At 44.7% G+C, this 7,009-nt stretch overlaps 1 long non-coding RNA gene across 1 annotated transcript; it reads right to left on the reverse strand.

Moving 5' to 3' along the window:
* Positions 1 to 2,166: 2,166 nt before the first annotated feature.
* On the reverse strand, positions 2,167 to 2,633 carry LOC116553483. The gene is made up of 2 exons (XR_004269765.1): positions 2,584 to 2,633; positions 2,167 to 2,259 (listed from the first exon to the last, which is right to left on the reverse strand). It is a non-coding gene; the product is annotated as an uncharacterized LOC116553483 (long non-coding RNA).
* Positions 2,634 to 7,009: the final 4,376 nt, after the last annotated feature.

Here is a 7,009-nt window from a genome sequence, read left to right on the forward strand (position 1 = left end):
CAATTCTCCTGCCTCAGCCTCCTGAGTAGCTGGGATTACAGGCACGCGCCACCATGCCCAGCTAATTTTATTGTATTTTCAGTAGAGACGGGGTTTCACCATGTTGAGCAGGATGGTCTCGATCTCTTGACCTCGTGATCCACCCGCCTCGGCCTCCCAAAGTGCTGGGATTACAGGCTTGAGCCACCGCGCCTGGCCCACATACATAGTTTTATAAAGTTTTTGATAAAAGGAAATTAGTGTGCCTATGAGCTCTATACTGTATTTTCTTTTTCCAATGGTTTATCTTAGAAAAACTGCCTTCTTAACATCAGTTCTCTTAGAAAAACAGAAAAAGTAGCAGTCTGTTCCATCAAGTACCTCACATTAGAAATTGGGTGATTTTTGACTGGGTATGGTAGCTTACACGATTTAAACCCAGTGCTTGGGAAATGAAGGCAGGAGGATTGTTTCAGGCTAGGAGTTGGAGACCAGAGACCAACACAGCAAGTCCATGTCTCTAAAAAAAATTTTTTTTTAAAAATCTGGGCATGGTGGCAAGCACCTGTAGTCCCAGCTACCTGGGAGGCTGAGGTAGGAGCATCATTTGAGTGTAGGAATTGGAGGCTGCAATGCGCTATGATCATGCCATTGCATTCTAGCCTGGGATGCAACAGAGTGAGACCTCATGTCTTAAAAAATAAAGAAAAGGGCTGGGCGTAATCACACCTGTAATGCTAACACTTTGGGAGGCCCAGGCGGGCGAATCACAAGGTCGGGAGATGGAGACCATCTTGGCCAACATGGTGAAACCCCATCTCTACTAAAAATACAAAAATTAACTGGACATGGTGGTGTGCGCCTATAGTCCCAGCGACTCAGGAGGCTGAGGCAGGAGAATTGCTTGATCCTGGGAGGCGGAGGTTGCAGTGAGCCAAGGTCATGCCACTGCACTCCAGTCACGGAGACTCTGTGGCAAAAAAATAATAAATAAATAAATATTGAAAAAGATTAAGAAAAAGAAAACAAAGTGGGTGATATTTATGAACCAGAAACTCTGAAGATTTAGTTTGAAGAATACAGATCTTTTTGAACCAGCAGTGCTAGGTGTGTTCAGAACTGGGATTGAGAGCTCAAGCCACCTATGTCTAGGCTTCTGTTACACCATAGCTTTTTCACAAGTGACGTAAGAACTGAAAACACTGAAATAAACATACCTCATGGTAAGTGAAAGATATATGTGTGGTGGCTCACGCCTGTAATCCCAACATTCTGGGAGGCATAGATGGATGGATTACTTGAGTCCAGGAGTTTGAGACCAACCTGAGCAATGTAGTGAGACTTTGTCTATACAAAAAGTAAAAAAAATAGCTGGGGCCAGGCATAGTGGCTCACGCCTATAATCCCAGCACTTTGGGAGGCCAAGGGCATGGATCACTTAAGGGCAGGAGTTTTAGATCAGCCTGGCCAACATGGTGAAAACCCCCATCTCTACTAAAAATAAAAAATTAGCCAGGTGTAGTGGTGTGTGCCTGTAATCCCAGCTACTAGGGAGGCTGAGACAGGAGAATCACTTGAACCTGGGAGACAGGTTGCAGTAAGCCAAGATTATACTACTGTACTCCCGCTTGGGTGACAGAGCAAGACTTTGTCTCAAAAAAAAAAAAAAAAAAAAAAAAAAAAAAAAACGAGGCCAGGCGCAGTGGATCACAAGGTCAGAAGTTTGAGACCAGCTTGGCCAGTATGGTGAAACCCTGTCTTTACTAAAAATACAAAAATTAGCTGGGCATGATGGTGTATGCCTGAAGTCCCAGCTACTTGGGAGGCTGAGGCAAGAGAATTGCTTGAACCTAGGAGGCAGAGGTTGCAGTGAACTGAGAGTGAGCCACTGCACACCAGCCTGGGTGACAGAGTAAGACTCCATCTCAAAAAAAAAAAAAACCAAAAAACAATTAGCTGGGCATGGTTGTGTGTGCCTGTAGTCCCAGCTATTCAGGAGGGCTGAGATGGGAGGATCAGTTGAGCATGAGAAGTTGAGGCTGCAGTGAATTGTGATTGAGCCACGGCACTCCAGCTTGGATGACAGAGTGAGACACTGTCTCAGAAAAAAAGAAAAAGAAAGAAAATGGTATATATTCTATCCTTGCTTTTTGGAAGAATAATTTGGTATTAGGTGCTTTTTTTTTAATAGTTTATGACTTTGAAATATAAGTAGAGACATGTTTTATGAAAAAAGAATATGCAGAATATCTGAAATTGTTGGTAGATTTTAGGTAAGCACTGTTTTTTTTTTTGTTGTTGTTGTTTTTTTTTTGAGACGGAGTTTCGCTCTTGTTACCCAGGCTGGAGTGCAATGGCGCGATCTCGGCTCACCGCAACCTCCGCCTCCTGGGTTCAAGCAATTCTCCTGCCTCAGCCTCCTGAGTAGCTGGGACTACAGGCACGCGCCACCATGCCCAGCTAATTTTTTGTAGTTTTAGTAGAGACGAGGTTTCACCATGTTGACCAGGATGGTCTCGATCTCTTGACCTCGTGATCCACCCGCCTCGGCCTCCCAAAGTGCTGGGATTACAGGCTTGAGCCACCGCGCCCGGCGGTAAGCACTGTTAATTTTTTTTTGAGACGGAGTCTCATCTGTCACCCAGCTGGAGTGCAGTGGTGCATCTCAGCTCACTGGAACCTCCACCTCCCAGGTTGAAGCATTTCTTGTGCCTCAGCCTCCTGAATAGCAGGGACTACAGGCACCCGTCACTACACCTGGCTGATTTTTTGTATTTTAGTAGCGACAAGGTTTCACCATGTTGTCGGGATGGGCTCAAACTCCTGAGCTCAGGCAATCCACCATATTGGCCTGTCAAAGTGCTGGGATTATAGGCATGAGCCATTGTGCCCGGCCAATATTGTTAAAATTTTTTTGAGATGAGGTGTAACTGTGTCGCCCTGGCTGGAGTGTAGTGGCGTGATCAGGCTCACTGCAGCCTCAACCTCCTGGGCTCAAGTGATTCTCCTGCTTCAGCTCCTTAGTAGCAAGACACTACAGGCACAGGCCACTATGCCCAGCTAATTTTTTTTTTTTTTGGGAGGGTAGAGATGAAGTCTCACTGTGCTGCCCAGGCAGATCTCAAACCCCTGGGCTCAAACAATCCCCCCACCTCAGCCTTCCAAAGTGTTGGGATTACGGGCATGAGCCACCACACCTGGCCCTGGATTATTTTGAATCACATCCCAGACATGTAATTTCATGAATAAATATTTCAGTATGTATCTCTAAAATATAAGGACTAAAAAAAAAAAAAATCCCGGCCTGGCACGGTGGCTGACGCCTGTAATCTCAGTACTTTGGGAGGCCAAGGCAGGTGGGTCACCTGAGGTCAGGAGTTCAAGACCAGCCTGGCCAACATGGTGAAACCCTGTCTTAAAAAATCAATCAATCAATCAATCAATCAATCAATCAATCCATCCATCCCACAGAAAGTTACCTTTTTTTTTTTTTTTTTTTTGAGATGGAGTCTTGCTCTCTCACCAGGCTGGAGTGCAGTGATGCAATCTTGGCTCACTGCAACCTCTGCCCCCTGGGTTCAAGTGATTCTTCTGCCTCAGCCTCCCGAGTAGCTAGGACCACAGGCGCGTGCCACCACGCCTGGCTAATTATTTTGTATTTTTAGTAGAGACGGGGTTTCACTGTGTTGGCCAGAATGGTCTCGATCTCTTGACCTCGTGATCCACCCGCCTCGGCCTCCCAAAGTGCTGGGATTACAGGCGTGAGCCACCGCGCCCGGCCACCTTTTTTTTTTTTAAGACAGAGTTTTGCTTTTGTTGCCGAGGCTGGAGTGTGCAATGGTGCTATCTCGGCTTACCACAACCTCCACCTCCTGGGTTCAAATGATTCGTGAGCCAAGATCACGCCACTGCACTCCAGCCTGGCGCTTGGCGACAAAGCAAGACTCTGTCTCCAATAACAACAACAACAAAAAAATGTGATGATAGGGGTCTTTAGGGTGTAATGGAAATATGCTAACTCTTAGCCTGTATTTAGAGGGAATCAAGGAAGGCTTGTGGATGGAGGATTGTCCAAAGTAAGACCTGAAGGATGGGTATGAGTTAGGTAAAGAGTAAGAGGAAGATCATTGGCAGCAGAGGGACCATTGTTTGTAAAGTACAAGAAACTTAACATATTTTATTTTCACTGTTTGGAATGAATAGCATGTCTTTTATGAAAAATGGGTTTTCAACTCTGTTGTATTAAGTAATAATACATGTCTTTTTTTTTTTTTTTTTGAGATGGAGTTTCGCTCTTGTTACCCAGGCTGGAGTGCAATGGCGCGATCTCAGCTCACCGCAACCTCCGTCTCCTGGGTTCAAGCAATTCTCCTGCCTCAGCCTCCCGAGTAGCTGGGACTACAGGCATGCGCCACCATGCCCAGCTAATTTTGTATTTTTAGTAGAGACGGGGTTTCACCGTGTTGACCAGGATGGTCTCAATCTCTTGACCTCGTGATCCACTCGTCTCGGCCTCCCAAAGTGCTGGGATTATAGGCGTGAGCCACCGTGCCTGGCCCCCTTTTTTTTAAAGATGGGGTTTTACCATGATGGCCAGGCTGGTCTTGAACTCCTGACCTCAGGTGATCCACCCACCTCGGCCTCCCAAAGTGCTAGGATTACAGGCGTGAGCCACCACACCTGGCAATACATGTCTTTATACAAAACATTTTTCTTTTCTTCTGGACAACTGCAGGAAATCTCAGAGAAGCTGTGTAAGTGAAAAATTAAAATCTTGAAAAATAGATGTTAGATTTCTAATCATCCTAATACTGCCATTGTTTTTTTCTTTAAGTGAATCTAGGAAGCCAAACCCTACATAAAAGTGGACACTTTGCAGGAAAGTTTAAAAAGTCTGACATGGCCAGGCATGGCATGGAGGTGGGTGGATTGCTTGAGCCCAGGAGTTTGAGACCAGCCTGGGAAACATGGTGAAACCTCGTCTTTACAAAAAAATACAAAAATTAGCTGGGCATGATGGCTCACACCTGTAGTCCCAGGTACTTTGAAGACTGAGGCAGGAGGATTGCTTGAGCCCAGAAGGTGGAGGTTGCAGTGAGCCAAGATGGCATCACTGCACTCCAGCCTGGGTGACAGAGTGTGACTCTGTATCAAAAAAAAAAAGTCTTTGACAAGCTGATTCTAAAATTTATATAGAAAAGCAAAGGACTAAAATAGCCAAAACAATTTTGGAAAAAGGACAACGGGGTTGAAAGACTTACACTATCTTTTTTTTTTTTTTTTTATGGGTTAACGATGTTGGTCAGGCTGCTCTCAAACTCCCAACCTCAGGTGATCAGCCTGCCTCAGCCTCTCAAAGTGCTGGGATTATAGGCGTGAGCCACCGCGCCCGGATTGAACGACTTATACTATCTGATTTAAAGACTTACTAAAGAGCTACAGTAATCAAGACAGTGTGGTATTGGCAAAAGGATAGATACATAGATCAATTAATAGAACAGAGCATTCAGAAATAGATTCAGCCCAGGCACGGTGGCTCACGCCTGTAATCCCAGCACTTTGGGAGCCCGAGGCAGGCACATCACAAGGTCAGGAGAGTGAGACCATCCTGGCCAACATGGTGAAACCCTCTCTCAACTAAAAATACAGAAATTCGCTTGGCATGGTGGTGCATGCCTGCAATCCCACCTACTTGGGAAGTTGAGGCAGGAGAATCCCTTGAACCAGGAATTTGGAGACTACAGTGAGCCAAGATTGTGCCACTGCACTCCAGTCTGGCAACAGAGTGAGACTCCCATCTAAATAAATATATACATACATACATACGTACATACATACATGCATACATAAATGACCTAAGTATTTACCCAAGTGAAATAAAAATCTGTGTTCACAAAAGAACTTGTATGTGGCTCTTTACAGCAGCTTTATTTATAGTCACCACAAACTGGAAACAACCTGAATGACTCTTAACTGGGGAATGAATAAATAACCTGTGATATATCTATACAATGGAATACTACTCAGCAATAAAAAGGAACTATTCGTATATGCCGTAACATGAATAAATCTCCTGGGTATTATGCCCAGTTAAAGAAATGAAACTCAAGAGGCTATACTCTGTATGATTGCATTTGTATGATGTTCTGGGGAAAACTCAAAACTCTAGGAACAGTGGTGAACAGATCAGTGATTGCCTGGGGTTAAGAGTAGAGAGAATGGCTGGACACTGTGGCTTACGCCTGTAATCCCAGCCACTTGGGAGGTCGAGGTGGGTGGATCACAAGGTCAGGAGTTCAAGACCAGCCTGGCCAACATAGTTGAAACCGCATCTCTACTAAAAATACAAAAATTAGCCGGGCATGATGATGTGTATCTGTAGTCCCAGCTACTGGGGAGGCTGAGGCAGGAAAATCACTTGAACCTAGAAGGTGGAGGTTGCAGTGAGCCAAGATGGTGCCACTGCCCTCTAGCCAGGGCAACAGAGTGAGACTCTGTCCCAAAAAAAAAAAAAAAAAAAAAGAATAGACAGTTTGACTACAAAGAGGTAGTATGAGGAAATATTTTAGGGGTGATATGACTGTTTTGATTGTGGTTGTAGTTACACGAGTATGCATTTATGAGAACTCTTAGAACTGAACACTAAAAGAGTGTTATTTTTGTCTGGGGGCGGAGGAGAGAAACTTTAAAGACTAATTCCAGAAATGTAATTCCCTAAATACATTTGAATTTTTAGCTTAATTTTATTTCTTTTTTTAAATACATTTTACATAATTAAAAAGTATAGAAAATTTAGATCCTTTTAAACTTCTTTATTTTACTTAGAAATGCAGTTATGGGCCGGGCGCGGTGGCTCAAGCCTGTAATCCCAGCACTTTGGGAGGCCGAGGCGGGTGGATCACAAGGTCAAGAGATCAAGACCATCCTGGTCAACATGGTGAAACCCCGTCTCTACTAAAACTACAGAAAATTAGCTGGGCATAGTGGCGCGTGCCTGTAGTCCCAGCTACTCAGGAAGCTGAGGCAGGAG

This window comes from Sapajus apella, unplaced genomic scaffold (genome assembly GCF_009761245.1).
Source record: "Sapajus apella isolate SASKATOON/1434 unplaced genomic scaffold, GSC_monkey_1.0 scaffold12, whole genome shotgun sequence".
Lineage (NCBI taxonomy): Eukaryota > Metazoa > Chordata > Mammalia > Primates > Cebidae > Sapajus > Sapajus apella.